General features: G+C 43.6%; 2 long non-coding RNA genes across 2 annotated transcripts in view; both read right to left on the reverse strand.

Annotated features, from left to right (window-relative positions):
• The window catches only part of LOC123612784 (uncharacterized), a 57184-nt gene extending 49356 nt beyond the window's left edge, over positions 1–7828 (reverse strand). Inside the window, exon 1 of the long non-coding RNA XR_012510112.1 lies at positions 7517–7828. This is a non-coding gene — a long non-coding RNA (uncharacterized LOC123612784). The remainder of the gene's footprint in view (positions 1–7516) is intronic.
• Positions 7829–18704: 10876 nt separating this feature from the next.
• On the reverse strand, positions 18705–25693 carry LOC141579249 (uncharacterized). Its single transcript, XR_012510405.1, has 4 exons — positions 25557–25693; positions 25405–25455; positions 24573–24742; positions 18705–18970 (listed from the first exon to the last, which is right to left on the reverse strand). It is a non-coding gene; the product is annotated as an uncharacterized LOC141579249 (long non-coding RNA).
• Between the last annotated feature and the right edge of the window lie 1130 nt (positions 25694–26823).

Consider the following 26823-nt stretch of genomic DNA (forward strand, 5'->3'; position numbering starts at 1 on the left):
CACAGGAATGGATCCATCACCGCTGGAGAGTATGATGAGTTACTGGAAGAGAGAAAGCAGGGGACACTAAACTCATCAAGAAACATGAGTAAAGGGAGGGGAGCTGCTTAGAATTGAAATATGCCAGCTGCTGGGACCAGAACAGGAGCAGGAAGGCCAGCCTCATGGAGCACAGGCTCAGGGGCAACAGATGCCCACACGCCACTACCAGGAAACCTAAGAAGTGAAATCTGGGTCACCCTGCAGAGGCTGATCTACAATGGCAGTAATGTTAGGCCTCAGGCTGGAAGCTGAGAGCAGCCGTGAAGAAAGGGAATGGTGTACCTGCCATATGCCCAGCCATGACAGATCATTTCCTGACCTCCATGTGGCTAAAGTGGTCATGTTCTGGGCACTGACATGTGGAAATCACAAGTGGAAATCACTGGGTAAGATTAGTATGCACTTTTTTTTTTTTAAACTCCTCACCTTTTCCCTTCTTCATGCATAAGAACTGGATGTAATGGGTGGAGCTCTGGCAACCATCTCATGTTCATGAGGATGAGGATCACATCCTGAGGCTGGTGGAGGAGAAAGCTAAATGAAGTCTAAGTTCCTACTGACTTTGTGGAGCTACCATACCAGGCCTGGACAGCCAGCTTCAGACTGCTTTTATGTAAAAGAAAATAAATCCTCACTCTATAACCTGGAGCTAAATATAGTTTCTAGCTCAAAAAGGTACATAACTACTTAGCTTTGAAATACGTAAAGCAAGATCTGCTAGAGAAGAAACTGGCAATTCAACAATCAGTGGGAGATTTTAATACATCTGTTTCTAAAGTCAACTGATCTTAAACATTACAATTAAAAGGCAAAAATTATCAGTCTGGATTAAAAAAAAGCAAGCCCTAAACACATGCTGTAAGGGATTTAAATTTTTTTAGTGCAGACAGGTAGAAAATAAGATGAAAAAAGATATGCCACGCAAACAAGTGGGTATAAGAATCAGACAAAGTAGGCAAGGAATATTACACAGAAAATGAGAATCATTTCATAATGATAAGGCAGCCAACTTAGCAAGACATAATTCTAAATGTGACACACCTAATAATAGAGCTTCAAAACACATGTAGCAAAAACTGATGGAACTAAAGGGAAAAATAAATCCACAATCATAGTTGGAGATTTTGCCATTTTCCTCTCAGTAACTGATGGAAAAAAAAAGACATAAAAAATCACTAAGGATACAAAAGACTTGAATACACCAGATAACAACTCCACCTCACTGACATTTCTGGAACATCCCACCCAACTGTAGAATGCACGATCTGTAAGTGCACATGGAATAGTCATTAAGAAAGACCCTTATCCCTGACCAAAATCAGCTAATGAAGCAAGAAAAAAATGAGAAACAATTCTGAGGACTTAACACAACTGGCAAGTTAGATCCAATAGATCTACGTAGCATACACCCCAACAGGGACAAAAACATCCTTTTCAAACCACATGAAGCAGTACCAAAAACTGACCATGAACCCGGCTTGGCAGGCAGCCTTCAATATGGACCCCAGTGAGCCTCACCTCCCAGTAACCTCAGCCTTGTGTGGTCCCCTCCCATTGAGAATGGGCTGAACTTAGTGATTCCCTTCTGATGAACAGAATAAAATGAATGTGATGGTGTGTGACCCAGGGACTAGGTCATGCCTGGTATTGCTCTCACTCTCTGATCGCTCCTCCTGAGAAGCCAGCTTATGGTGAAGCCCACCTGGTGAGGAACTGAGACCTCCTGCCAAAAGCCATGTAAAGTGAACCAAGGAAGCTGCTCTCCCAACCCCAGTGGAATCCTCAGATGCCTAGAGACCCACCAACAGCTTGCTGAACCCTTAGCAGAGGTCCTGAGACAGAATCACCCAGGTAAATCGTTTCTAGATTCCTGACTGTCAGAAACTGAGATAGTAACTGTTCACTGTTTTAAGCTACCAAGTTTGGAGAGTAATTTGTCACATAAAAACAAATAGTACATAAGCCACTAGGGAAAAAAAAAAGTCCCCACACTAAAATTTATACAATCTACTTTGCCTGATCCCAAAGCAATGAAAACAAACAATAATGACAAATCTTTCTTAGAATTTTTAAACCCTTTTAAATAATTCTTGGTTAGGATGGCTGTCAAAATGAAATTATAAACTATTTAGAAATGAATAAAAATGAAAACACTACATATCGAAACCCATGGGATGCAGCCAAATACATTAAGAAACATTTCTAGCTTAAATATATAGTATTTGTTAGAAACCAGGAAAGATTAAAAGGAAATGAACTAAGCACTTGACTCAAGAAACTAGAAGAACCCCCAAAATACACAAATTATTCAGTACTACTGGCGATCCCTGTCAATGTAAGAAGAATTGAAAAAAGAGTTGTAACTATTGGAAAAAGAGATGTCATAATTGAGACAATGTGTTCATCAAATTAGAAAATCCAGGGGAATCAATGACTATTAGAACTAATTCCAATCATTAGAACCAAAGAAGACTTCAGAAAGTGGCTATATCTAAGGCCAACAAAATCACTAGAATGGTAATTGGAAATTTCATGGAGAAAGATTCCATTCCCAGGAGCAAACCAAACTGTCAGATTATCTAGAAATAAATTTACCAGGAAATATATAAGACAAAAATGAATAAAACTATAAAATTTTACTAGAAGAAAGACTTACAATGATCCTGAATAAAAAGGTTTAATACTGTTAAGATTTTAGCTCAAAAATTTATCTATGAATTCAAAGCAATTCCAATCAAAATCCCAAGAATTATGTCAAGCTAGTACTAAAATTCATGTCAAAAAATTCCAAGAAAATAGTTTTTAAAAACAATGAAGGCAATTCCTTTATCACATGTGCTAAAAAGTTACAGCAAATATGACTGTATAACTCTAAGACAGCAATAAACAGATCGTGAAACTAAGTGACAGATCATGAGCAGATCCATACACGGGAATTTCATGTCAGATACAGGCGACTCTTCAGATCAAAGGAGATAAAACAGGTAACCCAGTAACTATTATCAGACAAGTCAAATATCCACTCATAAAAAAACAGAATACACTTACCTCACACTACGCAAACACAAAATTCAGATGGCTTATAAAGATAGGAGAAACTCTAGACCAATGCTTTTATGACCTTGGCAGAGTTAACGAAACACACAGTACCTAGAAACTATAAAGGAAAAAGACTGACTTATTTGCTCATATAAAATGTTAAAACTTCTTGACAATAAAAGATCCTATAAAGCAGCATCAAAATACTAGACGATGAAGAGAGAATAACCGCAAAGGATTAAAATTTACAACATGTAAATACATAAAATGTATCATATGTAAAGCATTCCTCTAAGTAGAGAAAAAACAGTAGAAAAATGAGCAAAGCACATAAGTCTCTAAGACACAGAAAGAAATAAAATAAACTTTGGAATGATGTAATATAGCAGTTATAATAAATGCACATTAAGACTATAAGAAAACCATTTTGTCACCCAGTTTTGCAATACTTGTTTTTTAATTTTTGTGGTTGTCAGCAAGGAAGGTCAGACAGATATTCTCATACAGTACGTCTAGAAGAACAAGTTGGCAAAAAACATACTCTTTCATGCAGTAATTTTACCTCTAAAAATCCACCATATTGAAATGTTTTTAAAATCTCTGCAATGATTTATATTAAAATAATTTTCGAAATTCTTCTCAGAATGAGAAATTTGACTTAGTCAACTGAAGTATTATAACTACCAAAAATGCGAACACGTGGAGAAATGTTCATAACATGAAATGAAAAAGCAAGATAGCAAATTCTACAGAAGTAGGTGGACTCACAGTAAAAGCAGTAGGGCTAACATTTATTGAACACTTACGATGGGTCAGATACTGTTCTCAGCTCTTTCTCTGTATTAGCTTATTTAATTTACACAACCCCAACATGAAGTAAATGCTACTTTAATGCCCATAAAGATAAACTGATGCACTGCAGGTCTGGGTGGATTTATCTATGTTAGAGGACAACATTCACTTATATGAAGTAGTTAGGGGGTATCTGCGAAGGCTTTAACGGCTGAGCTTGGTTAGTGAAGGTTTTCAAGTTGAGCTTGTAATACTGCAACCTCACCCACCCACCCACGGCCATCAACTCAGCAAGACCTAGTATCCTTGCCAAGGCTGAGAAGCACAGGGTGAGCCAACAGGAAAGGTTAAAGCTCTGCCTCCCTTCCTAGAGGGAGATGAGGCGTCTCGCTTAGTGACCTGGGGAAGAAAAGGTGGAAGTGCCCCTGACCACCTGGTCTACTCGGTGAGAGGAGGCCGAGACACACCAAAGCCATCTCAAGGCCGAAGTGGATGCTTGGATCTTCCCCGGTGACTGGCACAAACACAGGTATTTGGGTTCTCACCTCCTAAAAACACCACCAGCCCCCTATGATTACACAATCAGGCTGAGCCTAGCTGAAGTAAAACAAAAAAAAAAAGTTGTAGAACAGGCTTCCACCCCTCCTTTCCTCCCTCCCTGATCTCCCAACCATAGTCTCCATCCTTAAGGCCCCCCCACACACACACACAGCTCTGCTCTCAACCTGCCCAAATCACTCAAGAAGGAAGCTCAGAATTTTGAACTTTATTATCAGTTGAAGAAATAAGTGCATAAGATAAAAAAGAACGGCCCTGAAGCAGACTGTGCAGGGGAATTTTTAACCAGTGGCAGATTTTCCAGCATCCAAGGGGGAATGCTCGAGAAGGAGGCCTTCCCAGCCTCTTCCTCCCCACACTGACCGTTGCTGATACACACAGCCGATCCTGGTGGCAAACAAACAGCTCAATTAGTAATCAGCTCTGTCTTTTCACCTCATGAAAAGGTAACCTGATTTCCCTGCAAGTATAATATATTTGATCATTAAAAACTCTACAAGCCCCCATGGGATAATTAAAGCGTGTGAGAAGAGAAACACGAACGTATCGTGATGGATGGCCGCACACGAGCCCCGAAGAACAGCTGCAAGAAAGGCGCTGATGAGATTGAGGAATGCTTCAGGCACGTGGAAACTTCCCAGCAGCACAGGTCGAAGGCTGGTGCTGCATGCAGGCCTCTAAAGGGGCAGCTGAAAGCTCCTTAAGGGGCAATTTAGAGCTCATGTCAGAGTTGCAGTAACGCACTGTGTTCCACGGCCCCAACCACGTTTTGACCTGGGCAGTTTGACACTGTGACGTCTGAAACACCTCAGACTGTCCAACTCAGGAACAGATCCTGGAGACAAATGGCTGACAGATGCCGAGCCTATTAACTACAGCCACAAAGCAGCTTTAATTTAGAAAGTAAACATGGCACAATGTTAAAACCTAAAGCCCCCTGGCAGGAGAGCATTAATGAGGCTGGGAAAGAGCAGGGGCAGAGGAATGACTGAGGGGAGCCGCGGGTTCTGAAGCAGCAGGACTCTGCGAGGTGCTGCAGCAAGGACCACCCCGCCTTCCTTTAGGGGCTCCTGGCTTATCCCATAATTCACCTTTATCATCTCAACCTGCTGCACCTACTGTGTTCCAGGTCGTGTGCTGAGAACTGAGCCTACAGAGATGAACAGAACACAGGTGGCCCCAACCCTCTGCACTTAGTCTAGACCAGACTTTTTCTGTAGAAGGACAAATAATTTAGGCTTTCCAGGCCGTATAGTCACACCTTAGTAGCCAGAAAGTTCTACATGTAAACAAAGCTAATATCTAAGTGAATAGCCACAGCTGTGTCTCTAAAATTTACAAAAACAAGTGGTGGCTGGATTTGACCTGCAGGCAGTAGGCTGCCAATCCTGGGTCTAGAAGGCCATTAAACAAATAAATAGTTAAAACTACAATAATTGGAGCCTGCTCTGTGCCAAGTACCATTTGGCATGCTTTATGATATTTACTCATGTAATTCTCACAGCAACCCTCTAAGCTAGTGTTATTATGCCCATTTTACAGATAGGAAAATTAAGGCATAGAAATGTTAACAACTCAGCCATGATCACACAAATAGGATGAGCTAGGGTTTGAACCCTGCAGGTCCAGGACACACATGAGCACCTCACTGCAACCTGCAACCCTCTCCTGCACCAAACTGCCTCATCAAGTATACAAGGCCAAGTGTGGGGGAAAAAAAAAAAAAAAAGAGGCCAAGTGTGTTCAAATGTTAAGAAGAAAAAGAACAGGATGGCCTACGTTAGACGGGCTAATCAGAAAATAGTGGCACCTAAAGCATGAGAATCGGCCAGCCAGGCAAGCAGCAACAGAAAGGAAAGAACATTCTGGGCTGGTTAGTTTTCTGTTGCTGCTGTCCAAATGATCACAAACTCAAAACAACACAAATTTATCATCTCCCAGTTCTATAGGTCAGAATCTAGGACATCCTCTGGTTTCTCTGCTCCAGGTCTTATAAGGCCCGAATCCAGGCATCAGCGGCTGGGCTCTTACCTGAAGGCTCCGGGCGTAGACTTGGCTGCTAAACTCACTCAGGTTCTCAGAAGAACTTACCTGCTTGTGGCTGGAGGACTGAGTTTTCGTCTCCCTGTCGGTCATCGGCCAGGAGCCTATCTCGGCTTCTTAGGCTGCCCGCATTCCTCATCTGGTTGCCCCCCTCGTCCTTAAAAGCAGCACAGAATCCTTCTCACACTTCCACTCTCTCTGACTTCCTCTACTGCATCCTTCCTGCCTCCAACGAAAGTCCTCTGCTATTAAGGGCTCACGTGATTAAACTGGCTGCACCTGGATGAGAGAGGCTACCCTCCCCATTTTGTGGTGTGGAGCATTAATAACACCTGCAAAGTCCCTGTGACCATGCAACAAAATACGTCATAGCCTATAGAGATTAGAGCATAAGTATCTCTGGGGGCCCTTTGCCTCCCACACAGCAGAGGGAACAATACATGCAAAGGTCTTGGCATTGTAACTAAAGTGAGGCCAGTGTGGGGAGAGGAGAGCAAGAGGGGAGAGTGAGGAAGAGCCAGGCCAGACCAGGATGGAGGGGTGGCCTGGGGCCGCAGGCCTCGCAGGCCACGGTAAGAAGTTGAGGTTTTGCCCTACGTGCTTTGGAAAGCCATGAAAGGCTTATAAGCAGGGGGAATGTTATCTAATTCAAGTTTTTTGAATGATTAGCTGCTGAGTAGAGAGAATGGATGAGTGAGGGCCAAGAGCATAAGTGGGGAGACCAATTGTGTGGCTGACGGTGGCCTGTGACAGCGGCAGCAGTGGAGCTGGAAGATTTGACACGTTTTAGAGGAGACTTGTTGATGGACCTGATACAAACGGTAAAGAGAGAGGGGTGCTAAGAACAAGAAAGGAAGACAGTAGGAAGACCAGGTTTGGAGTTGAAGATCAGAAATTCAGCTTTGGACACGCATTGCTGAGATGGCTATCTAAGCAGCTCTATAAAGTAGGCAATATACTTTTGGGAAGGCAGGCAGATGCCACAGAATTCTACCCACCCCAGAAGACTTTTCCAGCAGTCACTATGGTCTGAAATTCTCACCATTGGCCTCAATTCACCGGGGAAAGATTTTAGGTCTCCAGGAGGGTCTACAACACGCTTGTCAGCCGAGGGAGGCTGGAGAGGGATCCGAGGAGATGAGCCGCCCAACTGGAAGAAAGCAGGAGGAGCCGACAAGGAGCAAAACTGCACTTTACTGCAGTACAAGCGGGTGGTGCCCGCGGCTGCGGCGGTGCTCAGGTGTACGCACTTGTCCTTTTATGATGCTAGTGGCGCATGCGTGGTGTTCATAGTGCCGACTCACGCTACTGGCGCATGCGTGGTGTTCATAGTGCTGACTCACGCTACTAGCGCATGCGTACATTTACCCCTTACCAGGTGCAAGCTATTGTGAACTTCGGCCTGGGCCCCACGGCCTACTCACTTAAGGCTACACACTCACACAACAGTACAACTCCGGGTCGGCAAGCTCCCTGCTTAAGAGGCTATGAACCAGGAGGGATGGACGGGAGTAGGGAGGAAGACACAGGATGGGACATTTTTGATGAGAGACAACTCAGAGCAAGCCCTGGGGGATGGCTGGAGTGAGAGGCATCTCAGGGGGAGACTCAATTAGGGCCTGCGTGAAAGATTTAAACCAAACCACCTTCTGTTCAGCCGGAATCCCTGACTGCAGAGACAAAGATATCAATTAAAGAGAAGCACCTGAGATTTCTGTGAGGCGCTTGTCATCCAGCAGAGGGACAGGAATACTGGCTTAGGCAGAATCCATTTCCACTGCCTGCCAGAAAGGTACGTGCATGGGTTCCCCTGAGGATGCCCTGGGGCTGATCAGAGGAAGTCAGCGGGAAGCGGCACAGGTCTCAGCACCAGACGTGTCGGGGTGGGCATCAAAGATCCTATACAGTTCCCAAGAATTACTCTTGATCCTCTCCTCCACCTGAAGATACAGACATGCCATCTCCTGCAGAAACTTTCTTCCTTTCAGTTCAGTGCGTCCTTAGGAGTCAGACTGCATGGTTTTGTAGACCAGCTTTGCCACTTGCTGTGCAACCTTACGCAAGTCATTTAACCTCTCTGTGCCTCAGGTTTCTCATCTGCAAAATGGTGACGGCAATAATAGTACCGAGGAGTCCACTCCTAGGATAGCAATGTAAGGAGCTCTGCAGACCGACTCCCCAGGGAAACGAGCGTAACTGGTGAAAACTGTTTAAAAACAAGCAGCCATTTAAAGTCTCTGAAAATTGTCCTAAGGGCACACAGCAAATGAAGAAACGCTTATTCAAGAAAATCTACTACCACTTGCTAAGAATTGTGAGAGCCTGGCATTTGACCACAACTCCCGCCCTCCCTCCCACCCAGATCTGCTCCCACCCCCCACCCATCCACGCTGGGCAGCTGTGGCCAAGAAGAGGGCTCCCTCTACCCTCACTCCTAATCACGGGGTACAGGTCACCTGGGGGAAGCAGGTTGCCAGCATTTCTCACGCGTTTAGCTCCAACTGAAGAGGTGAAATTCCTGGTGAGTTCAGTCAAGAGATTAGGGGCTCCTTTCCCCCGCCCCTCCCCCACTCACAGGACGGACGCTTCAACCTGGGCTTATCAAGCCAAGAAAACTGGAGCCCCAGTGCCCCTGCCCCAGCTCGCTCCCGGGGCAGAGGCTGCACACCAGGAGAGGCTACTGCCTGCCACCCAGTGTCTGAAGTAGTGCTCAGAGTTTTCTGTGGGGAGAAACAGTCCCAAAGGAAAGGCTGTATTTGAAACACAGTGTGGGAAAGTTCAAGCCTAAGAGAGAAAACAGGGGAAATTGTGATTATCAGAAAATAAGAGGAGGCTGGTAGCTTTTCTTATTGAAGAGCAGCAAACTAAGCCACAGGCCTGCTAGTTCACCAGCGAGAACAGGAGAAGAGACAGCTAAGAGCCCCACTGGGGTCAAAACAAGCCTCAAATACCAGCCTCAAACAGTACCCTTGCCCTAATTAAATTGGATCACATACGGAACAGCTGATGCCCCGGGACACTGCTGAAAACAGCAGACCGATCACCAGCAATCAGTGGGCAGTAACAGCTGGGTGTGATACCAAAGAAGGCAACCATCTTCACATCTGCCTGGGGAGAGACACAGAGAGGACCCCGCTGAAACCACTGTCACCTCCAGGACTCAGTCCCTCTGGAACTCAGTCATCTCACTTTCTCTCTGTGGGTAGAGGAGGTCAATAATTCAAATGAGTACTGCAGAGATTAAGAACAGCTCTGTGCCACCACACTCATGGGATTGTGCTCAAATTAGATGTTTGGTAAAGCACTTTGCAAACCCTAAAGTACACTATACATGCTGGGTAGCATTATTACTTAACAGGGCAATCAATATAAGGTAGTAATTAAGATGACAAATTCCAGGGTGAGGCATTGTGGGTTCAAAGCCATCACGTCTTGACTCTGGGAGATACCTAACTGAGACTCAGTGACCTCATATGTGAAATATGTCATGTCCCAGAGAACACACTTCCAACACATTCTGAAGTTCTAACACATTGCCTGGTACCCAGCCAGTGACAACCAGTGAGAGTTGTGCCATAAACATAAAGTAGCACTAACATCTGACCACATTGTTTTAGAAGCAGAATTTACCAGGACCCCAAAGACAAACCTGAAATAGAAAATTGACTAATTCATTAACTTGTTGGAAACAAGTAAGATCCAAGGAAAGATGTATCTGTCACTTAAAAAGAAATTCAGTCATTGATCTGTTGGATGTGGTTGGTACATTTCTACATTCCCCCAAAATATTTCACTTAATAAAGATAGTTCTAGGCTGCATCCAAAGGGTATTTGCTGCTGGTGTACAGTGATGTGCATTGTAGGGCCTTTGATTGACATTAGAAAGACTTTCAACAGTTTCTCAAAGGCACGAAAGGATTATTATTTCATCCTTCAACTACTTTTTAACAGAGATCATGGGAACATTATTTAGCTGGAGCCGTGTTGCTTCTGGCGGAAACACTGGGTGCCCTTTATGAGTTTATACCTGAGGCTGGTCCCTATCGGCCACTTTGTTCTCTAGATGAAAAGGTGACTCAATTTCCATAGAAGAAATGGTCTGATGGTTTCAACCAATTCAAGAGGGAAGGAACATAGCTTTGTGACATTAATATTCTTTTTTAAGCAAGCTGCCCTAGGGGTTTTCTTTGATTACAGCCTCTAAAATGGGTTTAATGTCTAAATGTTGACCTTTACTAGGTATCTCGTAGATAATAAATCATCTCCAGGTGGTCCCATATTTACTGAGATACACCACCTTCTATGTACACCTTGATTCTTTAAGCCACAAACTCTCTTAACTTTACCTACTGAAAACATCCCAAGGAAAATAATGCTTCATTCCTTTTTGCACCTGCAAATCCCACAGCACACGATGTACAAGTGAAATTCTATGCTGCATGGTGGAGGCTGGAGTGGATCTGACTCTTTATGAAACAGTTTCTTCAGTTCCCGTTCCTTAGTAGCTTTTCCCAAGAATTATGTTAAATTTATTGGAATACAGGGTACATTCATAGCCACAAGATTTACATTTTTTAACCATGCAGATCACCGTCCTGTTCTCTTCCAGCTAAAAGTTAGATCACTGGGTCATTGCTTTGACACAGTCTGCCATCGGGTAACCCCTCCATCCTCACTGCCACACTCAAGTTGAGGCCTCTGTCATTTCTTGCCCGGACTGAAGCAGCAGCTTCCTCCTGGACTCCCTGCTGCCAGCCTCAGCCCCTGTAAGCTGGAGGCAGTTTGGTGGTGGGACAAATGATGGGTGCAAAGTATTACTCCTTCCCAGTAAATTCAAGAAAAGCAAGATTCTGCAAACGGTAAGGAAGGATTTGTAGGCACAGGTTCAACATGCCTTCCTCTACTTGTGAATTTTTATAAGTGAAAACACTTGTCAACAACAACTTTTCATTCTGACCACTTGGGCACCAGCAAGAGATTAGGTTTCTTCTTGTTTCAAATGTTATGAAATTCATTTAAGATTGAAGTAAGGCTATCTCTCCTTACTGAGAAACTGATATTGAACTGGATCTTACTCCCAAAGGCTACTAATGCTCTCTTCCCACACCTGAGCTCTACGTAACAATGAACTGTTCAAAACAATGAACTGTGTCTTCAAGGACCTGGACTGCCAGACTATTAATACCCATCAACCTTGACAAGCCACCTGAAGCAGCACTCAGTGTTAATGTTTATATTGTCCCCCCTGGGGACTGGGAGGGAACACGGCAAGTGGAATGGCCATATCACCCTTGCTCTGCCCTCGTGGTTCTGACCAGTGACGCCCTGAACCTAGCTTGTACCAGATGAGAGAGGTGATCGCTACGTTTTCAGGAATTTTGTGAGCTCGTTGTTAAACACAGCCATTATTTAAAAACTAAGTTATCCATTTACAATGAAACAAATTATAGAAAAACAAAGGCAATGATGGCTCAAAACTCATCACTTCCTAATTATCTTACTACCCTTTACAATCGGCTCTGCTCTTGGGGTCACTTAGCTCTCTCGCATGAGCATGGAGAAAACGCCCTCTAAAGGTCTGCAACTGGGCCTCTTCCCATCTCCACCTTAGGGACAGCATGTTGGTCACCTGAAATCAGCCACGGTGCGAAGAACTAACAGAAATCAGCAAATGACACAAATGAGGGTTTCCCACCCCCCTTCACCAGAAAGGGTTGTTGAACATTTAAGAGCACACAGCACTGGCTCTCATCTACCTCCCGTGCAGAGCTGTCAGGCAGGAGGCCCCACGTCCTCCTCCTGGGGATTAGCTCCTGGGGACAGCAATGGGCTCAGGGAAAGTCATGTAACCCAAGCAGGGCCGATCAGAGGTCTTGGGAGAAGTCAGTGTGGATAATGGCAGAGGAAGAATGTCTCTCTCTTTGAGATGGCAAACTGGAGGTACATTTATGCCTGGAGTGACTGGGGATCTTCACGAGAGGGGAACCTATCAGAAAAATACACACACACATGCACAAAAGGAAACCAGAGTGAGTGAGGGGGTGGGGGGGCTCTTGTGACATCATTTGGGCACCTAAATCCGGCTGTACCTGAAATGAGACCAATTCCTGGAGTTTTCAGATACATAAGCGAAAAAATTCCTTTGGGGCTTGACCAATTTTAAGTTCTTTGTTTCTGTCCTTTGTAACTAAAACATTTCTGACCTACATACCTTTCTTAGTAGGATTTAAGTAGACCATTGGGCTCTGGCTTAGCTTTTGTTCTTATTAAGCAAGAATTGTCAGCCTCCCGCCAGGAGGGAAAGGGAAGGAACAGAGCAGACAGCAGAGCTGGCCTCCTGCCAAATGAATGCAACCTAACAGCTCATCTATTAATGCAAAGGCTCTGACGATGCCCTAAGGGAGACTCTACTTCCAATGTTCAGGGATACAAAATGCAAAAAGCCAAATACATGCTAAGCACTAAGATCTGGATCCGAATCCCGCCCCCAGAGTTTCAGATTAGGTAGGTGTGGGATGGGGCAGATGAATTTGTACTTTTACCAAGTTCCCAGATGACACTGGTGCAGCTGGTCCTGTGGCCATTCTCTGAAAACCATCGTTTGTACATTAGAAATACACACACAAGAGGTGGAAGACACCAGTTTGGGGGTGTGGGCTATTATTCCCCAGATCCTAGCCTCGCTTCTCAGGTCCCAGTACGCAGGGTGGGCCACGTCCGTGCCACTGGACTCTGCCACTTGTTCAGAGCTGATCAAAATTGGGTCAGTTTAATGGTTTTTGCCAAGAACTTGAAACTTAGAAGAGAGACAGAGACTAGAAGTCACTGTAACTGGGTCTCAGAGGTAGCAGCCTAGACGGCTGCTCCAAAACTGCTGCTGCCGGGGCATCACTGCATGCTAAGACCGGAGGCTCCGCAGTGAGCCTGCCTGAGTTCTGGCCTCTGTGCCCCAAGTAGCTCATCGGCAAAGTGGAGGTGATGATAGTAATGCCAACCTCCTGGGGTTGCCGTGAAAACTACGTAAGATGAGGTTCTGATCCAGGGCCTGGCATGTAGCGAGTGCTCAGTAAATCTGAGCTACTGTGACCCCAGGTGTTGTCGTCATTCTGTCGTGGAGCTGACTGTGCTCCTGCCCCTCCCTCAGTTTTGTGAGCTATCACAGCAGCCTTCCAATATACCCCCTTCTCTTAAGTCATCCAAAGTGGGTTCCTGTGGCTTGCAATCAAAGGAACTTAAGTAAAATCCAATTATAGAAGAAAGCTCTTGGATGGCCTAGGCTGGTGCAGCCCAGGAAATCACTTCACCCTTGGTCACATGGCCCGCTCCTCACTCAACATGCATGTACTGAGTGGCCATTAGACGACAGGCCTTGCACCAGACCCTGTGGGGGAAACACAGCCCCTGCACCGAACAAGTTTCCAGCCTCAGAAGAAATCACGGCTTGCACACAATTCACTGAGACGCAGGGCAGGAAGCGGAGGTGGCCACGGGAAGGTGACTGAGGCCACTGGAGCTTAACCCCCCGTGGGAACACGGGGAGCTGGTGTAAAACTCAGCAGAGGTATCCCACCCAAGAAGCTACGGAGCCGGGGCACTGCCACATGAAGGCCCGTCAGTCACCGATAAGGCCTGCACCCAAGGGCGTCGATTCCCCAGCACTCTCCACCTGCTCTGTGGGTGGCAAAGACTTCTCTTGCCTGTACAGGAGACCAAGGGCTGGCAGTTAGCAGTCAGGCCTTGTGCACCAAACCGGGGGGACATCGGCAGGACACCAGCAGCAGCTGACACCCTTCCACCACGTTCGTTATTTAACCAACCTTGGATACCAGCACCCATTTTGAAGTTTGTTTCCGTAAGTCTCCCATGACACTAAATAATAATAATAATAATAATTGAAAGATGAATAAGTAAACAAAAGGTAGGCTCCTTTTACTTGTTGAAACAAAAGCGAATTACAGGCTGCGACTGTAAGATCATTCCACATCCCAGGACCCAACTGTCTCACAGTCTCATTCAGCAACACTTCAGGGCAGCTCTCAGGCTCAGAACTGAGAGCCCCACGAACACACAAGGCCAGCGGGATGCCAGACCAAGGCCACACTTTATTTACAAGCAAGCACGAGCTTTTTGTCCTCTTAAACGCAGTGGGGAGCTTGACTAGAAGCAAGTCAGCCCCGAGAAGGGCTGTTGCTGCGACACCTCCCGCCCAGGCCTGTGCTGGGCGCGTTAGGACAAGCCGGCTGATAAATGAAATCTTTGTACAGATCCGCCACCAGGCAGGGGAAGGAGAGAAAGCCTCTTGCCCGTGCGATGTGCAGGCTACATGAATACATGGGAAGACAGAAAGATGGCCCCAGGCCCCCTGGCTCGAGACACTGATTTGAGGTTATCAAATTCTCTGTTGAGTGTACAGACTGCACTGAGCCCAGAGCCACTCAGGAGAAGGGGAAAAATCATGTGCTGATTACATAAATGGATTTCTTAGGATTGCCTTGCAAAGTCCTATTATCAGTATAGATTCATTACTTGCTTTTTATAAAGTCTTTCTCCCAAGGACACTTGGCTCTATCTTTCTTACTGCTTCTAAAAAGTGAAGTCTGCCTTTTTTTTAATTGGTTGAGGCCACTGGAGTTCCCCAAAGGCGAGTTTGACCCTCAATCCAGGCCTGCTCCCATGTGCTGAAGCCGTGTTGCAAAGTCACGGGTCTGACCTCCAGCTCAATGCTGGGGAACAGTGGGGCGATGGGGACACGGTGGGGTGGGGGGGGCGGCAGCAGGGGTGACAGGAGGTGGGCGGCTCCAGGAGCTGCTTTGGAGGACAAGCTCATCACTTCGAGGCTCTGCGCTGTGGTTAGAGAGCTGAGAGCCTGCCGTCTTCATGTGTCCTGGAGCTCTGCGGACGCCTGGGATGCAGCCCTCTGCTTCAGACCGTGTTACAGCATGCTCACCTCCTGCCGCCAGGTGAACCGGCCAGGGCAATAATAAGACACTTCTGCTGCCAGCACGTGGCGCTGTCTAGAACAGCCTGGTGCTGCAGGGACCATCTCCTAGCCGGGAAAGGCCCAGACCATGGACTCTGCACTCTGCGGCATTTCCCTCACTAGCCTGTAATTAAAGGAACACAGAGACAGTGAGTCATAAACGGAAAAATTGGTATAGTTAAATACTTTACAACTTTAAAGGTCTTTATGAAAAAGGAGGCTATAAACACAGGAAGCAAGCCACAGCTAAAGATAATTGCAACTTATTTCACTGACAAAGGATCAATTTTTATTGCCTATAAATACTGATTTTTAAGGATAAACATTTTATCCATTTTATCCTTTCTCCTGCCCAGCCTGGGGCCACTTTGGGGACCCACCCGACCCACATTCCAACCACCATACTGACTCTGATAACAGGCCAGAAAGCTGAAGTTTAAAATTTTTGTCATTAAGAGAGTGTGTGACCTTCACATTAACCAAGTCTTGATGTTAATAAGAATATTCATTACTTATTACAAACGTGGGTGCTGGGAAAGGGCATGACTTAAGTCCTTATCATCTTTTACAGACTATCTTTCAGCAACAAGATTTTCATTTAAATTTCCTGAGGTTTGGGCTTGTCTCCATTTCTGATATTAAAAAAAAAATTCACTGTGAATAAAGATCAATTCAGGTTGGGTCAAAGATAATTATATTACTTTTCAAAATGTCAAGGATTCGTGCTTTTGTATCCCGTGAGCTATCTGATCATGGCAGCTTGTGTTTCTTTGTGATGGCAATTAAGTCCAAGTAGCAAAAACCTATAATTTTAGGCTTGAAGTTGACTCAAATGAGTGAAAATATTTATTTTTCCTTTGCTCTTTCTATGGGCTCACATAATGAATTAAATGCAGGGCTCTCTTTCTTGATTATTGCTTCAGAAAGAAATTGCCATGCCTCATTACTCATTTTCAAAAAGAGATGATAGCACACTTTATTATAGGATTTTTATGTATTGCCAATGTCTAGAAAACTCAGCAGATTAATTCTCTCTACACAAGGTGAAACTGATTGAGAGAATTGGGTATCTATAAAAAGTCCATCCGTTGTGACCTGAGGAGTTTATAAAGAGGGCATACAAGGACCCAATGAGAAAAATATAAATCTGACACCAGAGATATAAAATTATACCCAGAGGTTTATCTAAGCTTGATCTAAGAACCATGGCATGTGATAGGTAATTTGTTAATACTAAGTAGTATAAATTACCTATAGGAGGTAGAAGACGTGAAAAAATAGCTAAAAATATACCCTGAGACTTACATAGCATTATAAATTAAAGAAGTAAATTATTTATAGGCATTTAAAAGCCAGGCATCTATAAAATTTCTGGTGTAGGTTTGGAAGAGCCTCTGATAAAATATGACATCCATGGTCACAGGACAAGTTCTAAACCTCAGAAACTGTAGCAGAAGAACACTGGACAGTTTTTGTTTGCTTTTCTGCATGTTCTTCTGACTCTCCCTGAAGAGGAGCTCATTCCATGGCGTTCAAGTAAAGCAAACCCTTACTTACTTATATCAGACGCTGGGTATTTCCTGCTTGGCCCTCAAATCTCATCTCCACTCGTCCCTCTCTGCTCTGGGCCCTGGGACACCTGACTGGCCCGTGTTAACAGCTCCCGTGCATTCTGGCTTCCAGGTGGCCAGGTCCCGTGGGAGTCAACAGCAAGGGGGAAAAACACAGGAGGAAAGTGAGGTCGGAGAGTTTATTCCTCAGCTCCTTCCCCCTTCAGGTGCTGCAGCCACAGTCCACAGTTCCTATAGGGAGATGTTCCCAGCTTCCAGAAGTGCCCCCTCCTTGCCCATTTCAGGTATAGGGATGGAAGGAGACAGCGGCATGGGGACCTGTGTGATCCCTTGCTGATTTCCCCAAACCCTCCTCTATCCCTTTGCAAATGATCCACTTATGAAGTTCTTCTCAAATTGCTCATATAGAATGTGCCTTCCATTTCCTGCCGGGACCCTGGTGACACCCTTGATCCTCCCCTTCCAGCTTCATCAATAGTCTGAGCCCTGGAACAACTAAGATCATTCAAACCGCTGGTGTTCCCACTAAAAAGAGCGAGCCTCTCTCTTGACTGCCATGGGCAAGAAAGAAATAGGTTTAGATCTACATTTGTAAAGAAAACTCTGGCAAGAAAGTAAAGGAAGATTAGGAAGAAGGGGAAACTGGAGTCAGAGAGACCAGTTTTGTTCATGGCTACAACATGCCAAGTACTGTGCTAGGTCCTAAGAATGCAAAAACACAGGCAAAAACAGTGGAGTCTTTGAAGAACTCATTGACTCTGAAGTGTTATTATCGCCTTCAGCTGGACTGGACTTCAAGTGGGACATTAGCACCATTTGCAAAGTCATCCCATATTTAAATGTCCAATGCAGAAGTTTCTGGTTTATTTACCTCAGGTCATACTGAGATAGACCAGAATAATCCAGTTTTAGAGGTACAGTTCATCTGCCTATTTCAATCATTATAGCAATGATACATTGTCTAATTTAATCTTCATGACAGCTGAAGAATGAAGATTCTGTAACTATCCCAACTTTACAGAAGAGGAAACTCATGCTTAAGATCACGCAACCCCAAAGCGGTTAGCGCTGCATTTCAAACCCAAGCAATTCTGACGTCTGTCCTCCATATCTTCCTAACCTCTACCCTATGCTATAATCTTTTTTCATGATTATCTAATCTAATCAAAACTAGTCTAACCTAATCACCTAAATCTCCAACAAAAATTAACTATGCCAAGGAATGATCTGTAGGAAAATGGTAAACCCCCACACTATGCCTACCTTAGAAACCAATGATCAAAATTAACATTCATGCACATTTCAACATTAACATATCATCAAACCAAGATGTGATTCACACCATTCCAGGCATATTGTCGCATACAGCTCAACAAAGAGTTCTTAGTAGGGAGTCCTAGCACAGTCTTGGGAGAATCTAATCTATTTTCGGTTGTATCCAGAGTGTCATGGAGACAGCTGGAGGCTCTCTAGTCGGGTATTAGCATTTCATGTCAAGCCCACACTTCATTTCATTAGTTATGACTGAGCTACAGCACACATTTTAATGAAGTGCATACAACATTCTCTTTAGCATTTGCATTTACCATCAAACCGTGATATTGTAAAGCACAGCACACTCAGGTTGTGCATTTAGCTTTGATTAGAGCAGCTTTTTCTACACCTGCTTCTCATCAGACAGGATAGCGATTCATTGGCTTGTCTCCAGAAACTGAGTGATGACGTTTGCTTGAAGTGTCTCGCTTCATTCAGATGTCCTGTGGTTGTGAGTTAGGACATAAGTCCTGGAGACAGAGAAGGCCCAATTAAGAAGGAGAGAAAGATATTTCAGACACTTGCCTTGCAAATGTTGGAAATCCTTCAAAAGAACACTGTCCTGGGAGAGATGTCATGACCACACACGACTGTCCCCATTTCCATCATCTGCGCTGGAATCTCGTGGTGCCTGAGAGGCACAAAAACAGGGAACCAGGAAATATTAAAAACTGGTTGTTTGGGCTAAATTGGTAGGTTAGCAAATAGACAATTAGGGGCCCTAATTGGGCATGTGCACACATGCACTTGCGCCTGCGAGCCCCTATCATAATCAACAGTCTCCAAGGAGGAATGAGTCAGAGTCCAAGTGAGCAAGATGAAGTCGGGCACCTGCCCGGGACGATGAGTACAAAGTAGAAGAGTACCCTGAGATCAGCATGGTAGGAAGGAGATAGTAACAACTCCCCTCAGGCTACAGAACCAAGACAGGATGCTCAGAGAGCAAACGTGTTACCAGCCCACAGGAGACCTGACTCTTCTAAGGGAATCCATCTTGGTCCAAAACCCTTCTCTTATTTCCCAGGACCTGGGTGAACCTAGGTCTGCAAGCAAATAAGCCTGCTGGAGCGAGGGGTCTGCGAGATTTAAAATGTGGCTGTACACTGGGGTTACCTGGCAGTTGCTGCCTCTTTATTGATCCCAGGGACCCTTAAACTCTTTCCCTTCTCCGCCTCGGCACCAGGCTAGATTCTTCACCTTGGCTGTCTACAGGGACCTGTGTAAATGGGTATTCAGTGCTTTAAGTCTTTGCCAGGTGCACACAGCCTAGAACCAATTTTTAAACTGAGATGAAGGAAGTTTTCCCTATGATCCACCCGAAATAACTAGCAAGGGTTTGCCAATTACCACATAATGGAGATTCAGCACTAATGGAGACTGTGGGTTATAAAAGAAAACTTCCCTTAAAAAATAAATGAATGAAATTGAAACACTACTTTAGGCCATCAAAAAGTAGTTGTGATGGTTAATTTTACGTACCAACTTGCCTGGCCGTGGGGTGGCCAGGTTAAACATTATTTCTGGGTGGGTCTGTGAAGGTACTTCCAGAAAAGATTAGCATCCAAATTGGCACTCAGTCATGTAAATTGCCCTCCCCCAGTGTGGGTGGGCATCCAACTCATTGTGGGCCTGAACAGAACAAAAGTCAGAGGAAGGAGGAATTGGCTCTTACTACATCCACTGTTGAGCTGCAGCCAGTTCTTCACCAGACAGAGACAGAGATGTATCTCCTATTGGTTCTGTTTCTCCAGTGAACCCTGACTAATACAGAAGCCAAAATTTTGCCTGAGTCTTTATATTTTTAACTCAGTCTACTGCCAAAGCCATGTCTATATTCATATTTCTAGGATTTTTATGAAACTATCTTCACTCTTAAGGCACATAATCGCAGTCACTGGAATGGAAATAAAACGGGTCCTTGCTATCACAGCATAAACCCACTGTATTGTGGTTGCCAAGGTCATGGTTCCTTATCGACCCCAAATCAGACACCAGGCTGGAAAGCCTTCACACAAAACGCACAGCAATGGTTTGTTAGCAGCCAGGTAAACCGAAGAAATGGTGACAATTACCGATTTTATAGATGCAAATATTAGGAAACTTAGAAGTTATACTTAGTGCAAGGGGAAAGAACTTTTAACTGAGCAATTGCAGTTAGATTTATTATAAAAAGTAGGGAAAACAGGATCCATAAGTAGTAGAATCAGTAGATACATCCAACACACATTAAGCTCCAGATTGCATTGAGATTATTTTTCAAGTGAGAATTCCACTGCTAGAGTACCTGCTAAGAGATGCAGAAGGGAAATCTATAAACAACAGCAAAACCCATTCAGTTGCAAGGTGACAGTAATTCTCTGAGCTAATGTAATAGCTTTATAATTCTGTCGACTTAAAAAAAACGGTGCAGCCTAAAAGCTGAGAGCTAGTTTTACTGGGTGGACTTCCCAAGGACTCGAGCCCAGGAGGTGGCCTCTCAGATTGCGCTGAGGGACTGCTCCAAAGAGGCAAGAGAGGAGCCAGCATATATAGGAGTTTTGGCAAAAAGACCAGGTAGTCATGTCGACTGAAATAAATGCACAGCCTGAAAGTTAAGAGTTGTTTTATTTGGCGGAAGGACTCGAGCCGGGATGACAGCCTCTCAGATCGCTCTGAGGGACTGCTCCGAAGAGGTAGGGGAGGAGCTAGGATATATAGGAGCTTTACAACAAAGACCACCAGGTAGTTGGAGCAATAAAAGATTACTTGTTATCTAAAGAAAACAGGCATCTCAAGTGAAAGAATTTAGTGCTTTTCTGTGTATGGGAGGAAGCAAACATTTGGGCTCACTGAATTCATTCCTTTGACAAGCACTTAGCTATCTAGGGCCAGTATCCTGTCCTTTCTTATTCTGGGTCCGCTCAGAGTGCACCACTGTGAGTGGCTGCAGAGGCCGGGCTGCAGGCCTGTCCTCACTGAGGGGTGGCAGCAGCCGCTGATGACTTGGTTTCAGCATTCTTTGTTTACTGATGTGGTTGCAGTATTTTCGATCACAGTCAGAACATTAAAAGATTACTGTTAATTAAAGAAAGCGAGATATCTCAAGGAATTTAGTGCTTTTCTATGTATGGGAAGGTGCAAAAGTTTGGACTGACTGAAATCATTCCCTTGATGTGCACCTTAGCTCTCTATCGCCAGTATCCTGTTCTTTCCCGTCCTGAGTTCCCTCTGGCTCACCGTCGGGGCGACAGTAGTGACTGATGACTTAATGGCCACAGCATCCTTGGTTTACCAATACGGCAGGCAACGTCTTTCATTTAAAATTCTAAGCTTAACTCAGGATTGAAATCTTAAACACATGCGGCAAAATGACTGCTTTTTTCCCGTGCACCTTTTCAGAATGTGTCTGTTTGTCTTCAGACTCCCTTTCAGCCTCACCATCTGACTCCTTGGCCACCTGCCCCCAGCATCCTTGATAATCACTGGGGAAACAGGACCAGAGCCAGCGAAACTCACAACCATCACCAATTTCCTCGTACAGCAATTCCACCCTGAAGAATGAAGTTCCAAGGGTCCTTCCTGGAGTGGAGAAAATTAGGCTAGAGAAGAGTTCTTTTTAAAACTTCAGCTCTGAGATTCAGAACTTACACCTACCCCAGGCCTGATTATAAACCTCTCTTCCTGTAACTGTAAAAACTGTACTATCTTCAGGCATCTCGGGGACCTGGACACCTCATAAAATGAGAGCTCTTCAGAGGTCAAGTGCAGCATAAATCTCCTTAAGCTTGCAGCACTCGGTCCGAAATGTGAGTCATTACTCATAATCCATGGAAGACTGCCCCACATGCTCGAATGGCATATGGTGAGGATTTGAATGTCTTTGCCATTGTGATTCAAGGAGGGTCTCAGTGTAGTCAAAGTGTGCAGGTCAGAGACAGGAAGAGCGTGTGGCGGGTCTAGGAGGCCAAATGGAAAAAAACTGACCGTGCACTTAAAGAAGGTTGGTCAACATGTTCCTTGTGGAATTTAAAGTCCAGGTAGAAAGGATCTGCCTCCCTCAATTCTGGATGAAATCTTGTAGGACATAGCTTGGAGAAGACCCCTGGTGACTTGCTGTACTTCAAGAAAACATCGCAGTCCCTCTTAATAGACGCAGCTGCCACTTCTCTAGAACTTGGCTCACGTGAGCACCCAAAAGTTCTCCTTTCCGTATTTCAACTTATGCTCAAGTCACTGCTGACCATCCTCTGTGTTCCTACCATATTTTTTAAATACTCATTAGCTGTCTAATGAGGAGATCTTATTGGGTCTGTTCTCTGTGCTGAAAGAGACATTTTATGTTTGGATATTTTAGGAGTGATAATGTTCTTTTAAATTTGGTTCGTATAAATATTATATTTTGACTGAGGCGGCTCTAAGGTTCTGTCTTTCGTTTGCTCGGCCTGACAGTTTGTGAGGTCTTCTTCCAAATGTAGCTGATCAGAGCTTCTCACTCCAGGGTTCTGTAAATGGTTAGGCTATACCTCAGTAATTCTAAGCACCTGCCTCACCTCCTGGTGGAGAAAAACTCATAAACCACTCAAGAGCTCTAAACAGTCCCGCACTCACTGTGCCGCCTACTTCATTGTAAGGATAAGCAGCATCTCTCCACTCCATTTAACTCAAATCAGTGACACAGCTCAAGATTTACGCTCCAGGTGGTACCCTTACCTCCCACTTCACACGTTCAGCCTGCTTAATGGTGAGCTGAGCTGTCCATCTGAAGGTACTAAGCACCGTGTTTACCTTCACGCTCTTGAAGAAATGACTCAGTATTTGGCTTAGGAGCCAACGGCATCCCAAGAAACTGATATTTTTCCTTTGAATGCGGAGTAAATGTTTCTCTTGGGTTCTGACTGAATTTAGACTATTATCAGCGGGATATCAACAGAGTTTGAAGCAAGATGTTTAAGACACATATGAAAAGCATGTGTAAGAAAATAATGAAAATAAATAGAAGGTTGCAAAAACAAGACTGAGAAAAAGATCAATGAACTGAGACAAAACGGCTGCGAATGAAACCCTTATGCTACCCAGCTCACCAATGCAAAAACGTCAAGTACTTATAAACATTCACCTACGTAAATCACGTAGTATCTATTCAGAAGTCTTTCTGTCCTAGCCCATAACACCACTGTCATCAGTCTTAAAGATATATTGGATTTCCCTGAGTTTAAAAGAGTGTACCAAATGTGTTAGAGGTTTTAGGACAATGTGACTGTTACCCTCAAGAAGTTCAAAATTTGGGAGTTTATCTCAAAATGCAACCAAGTGAAAACAAGGTCGTAGCATCAAACTATGAATGGTGAGTGAGGACCTCAAGGACAACAGAGGAAAGATGTCATCCTTCATGTTCCAAAGTCAATCACTAAAATATATACATTAACCAGCCCTATGTGTGCTAGGTGTCAGCTCCATACAAGGTCGTAGAGATAGTCACCTTGGGTTATTTTCATTTATAAAGATTATCCAGATATTTCCCATCTTGATGCTGTCCTTTTGAAGTAGCAACTAGCACAGTGCCTGGCATATAGTTGTGCTCAGTAAATGTCTTTTGAATAAATAAGATGGTACATGAGTGACACACATCTTACCTGGAGTTGATTATAGTTAGAATTGCCACAATGCAAATTCTTGAGTAAGAAACAGATAATTTTACCCAAATAACAAAATTGCAAACAGTTAAATACTTTGTTCAGAAGCTTCTACAGCATTTTCCCCTTTTCCTAGCATTCTGCAGCAACTAATTACACCAAAGCCACTTGAAACCCGACATGTGGGCTCCCAGTTAGACATGACAAAGGAAAGGCATTTTGTACTTTACGCTTTACCTTGAAAACCTACAAAAAATCATTTTTTATAAAGGAACGAAGAAGAAAGAAGGTAACTCTGTTGTCAATGAAACAAGGAGGCCATGACCCCAAAATACAAAATTTGAAGAACAGCTACCAAATACTGTACCAAATACTGTCCTACAAGATGAAGCAGGACTCTGAGAGTTAATGCGCAACAACTCAGATTCAGAGCAGGACAGATCTCCTGAAAAGTGTTACCGAAAGATTCACCTATTGTACACTAAGATGGGAAGGGCTGGCCAGCCTCACAAGAAGCAAGGAATGCTATTCCTGTGGGTTCTCAGAAGGTCAGGGCAGAACAGCAGAGGAGAAGGAGCTGAAGAAGGAGCCATGTGATGAGCGATTTTGACTGATACTCACCTGGTCTCCTGGCCAGGGAGCTGCTTCCGGAGGGCTGGAAGGAGAGACAAAAGCAGGGGTCTCCATCCAAACGTGACTCAGAAGGCCTGTGACCTGAGGGGCTCCACCCTGAGCACACTGCTCCCTCGATGCCAAAAACAGAAGGGAAACACATCCCTAGGACAGAAAACCTAAGAGAATGTGGCATCTATATAAGAAAACAGTCCTAGAAGAAGTTTTGAAAAGTCCCAGCTCATGATCCCCACCCATGCCCTGCGACTCCTCAGCACAGACGTGGCAAAGAAAGAGACGCTCATGTTGAAGATGAGTAGTAACAAGAAAGAGATTGACACGGAACGACAGAAAGCAGGGTGGTGATGAGCTGCAGAATGAAAGGAAAAGAATGCGGGAAAAGGAGATGAAGAACGTGTATGATCAGAATTAGCCTAGAAAACAGAGTTCAGACAAAGAGTTCTGCGTAAGTTAAAACACATGACGGACCTAATGTCTCTGAAAAGTGCTCCAATAAGATGCACGGAAGAACAAAGAAGAGACAGACGACAGGAGGAAACACAAGCTCGGGCAGAGCTCAGGAAAGACATGAGAATTATCTCCACAGAGATTCGTTTTCCTTAAAGCTATGTTGGACGCCACAAAGAGACAACAAACATGACTGAGAACAGAGGCATAGAGAACACTTAGAAATTCCATGTTTTTTTTTAAAAAAAAGGAACAAAGACAAGAGCATTATTAGAAGAAGAGAGCAAGGACATAGATTCAAAATACACATCACCAGTAAGCCACCCCTGCTCCTACCAAAAAACCCAAAAATGTTTAAAGAGAAAAACACTACCTTTGGTAGTTTGGTACTGCAGATTTTAAGTAATACTAGTATTTTTAAATCCTGAAATTAAAAAAAAAATTTTTTTAATTTGAAAATCAAAAGGGCAAAAGATCCAGCAAAACTCAAGCAGAACAAACACAAAGAAAACCACATCTACTTACAAAGTAGTCAAATTGCTAGAAGTCAAAGATAAGTAGAAAATCTTGAATGCATCGAGAGAAAAAAAGACTCATTATATCCAATGAAACAATGATGCAAACAGCTGGGTTCTCACCAGAAATAATGGAATTCCCAAACAATGGAATGGTACCTTTGCAGTGCTGAAAGAAAAAAATCTATCAATTGAGAATTCTATATCCACTGAAAATAATCTTCAAATTGTTATAGTTTTAGCATAAGACATACATACATAAAGCAATGGAACAGAATATAATGTCCAGAAATGGCCATACACAAACCCATAACTAATTTTTGATAAAGGCACCAAGGTAATTAAATGGGAAAATAGAATCTTTTAACAAATTATATTAGAACAATTTGATACCCATATGGGAAAAAAATTAACCTTAACACATACCTCATGCCATACACAATGATTAATTTGAAGTTGATCATAAACCTAAAGGTAAAAACTAAACCATTAAGCTTCTTGAAGAAAATATAGGAAAAACTCTTCACGATCTTAGTATAACCAACCCCTGGAACACAAAAATCATAACTACAAAGGAAAAGAAATGATAAACTCACTTCATCAAAATTTAAACATATGCTCTTAGAAAGACACTGTTAAGAGAATGGAAAGCAAATCACACCAGGAGGAAATATTTCCAAAAAAAAAAATAAGACCATATCATCTTTTAATTTCAAAATGTAATTATTATTATGGATAGCCTATTTTACATAATTTATAATAATAATTACATAATACACTTAATATATAATATATTTACATAGCATTTCTTTTCTATTATCTACTATATAATATTTATTTATTCATATTATTTATTATATATTATACTTATGAAAATTAAATATATAACACATATTTTATTCTTTTAAAACCCACAATTATTAGAGTTATTTTGTCCAAGTTTATGTATCAAGTTAACTGTGTCCAACAATTAAGATAAATGAACGTAAAACTGCAGATTCATGTGCCAATACGCATAAATACACGCCTCTAAAAACGCAGTTGTTTTACTTTGCTTTCGGTGTCAGTGTGTTGCCTTGTCAGATTGACACTGTTGCAGAATTTAAATTCTTAGCCTCATTAAAAGTATGCTCAAGTGATTATTCACGTTTAGCTTCAACTTAGGGAAAGCATTATGATCAAATGCTGCTGTTGCATAAAAACTACACACAAAGCACAACTATTGAACAAAACATCATTCTTTAATAGCATCACTTGAAGTGCTGGGCCTCAACTCA

Source organism: Camelus bactrianus, chromosome 11 (assembly GCF_048773025.1).
Source record: "Camelus bactrianus isolate YW-2024 breed Bactrian camel chromosome 11, ASM4877302v1, whole genome shotgun sequence".
Classification (NCBI taxonomy): domain Eukaryota; kingdom Metazoa; phylum Chordata; class Mammalia; order Artiodactyla; family Camelidae; genus Camelus; species Camelus bactrianus.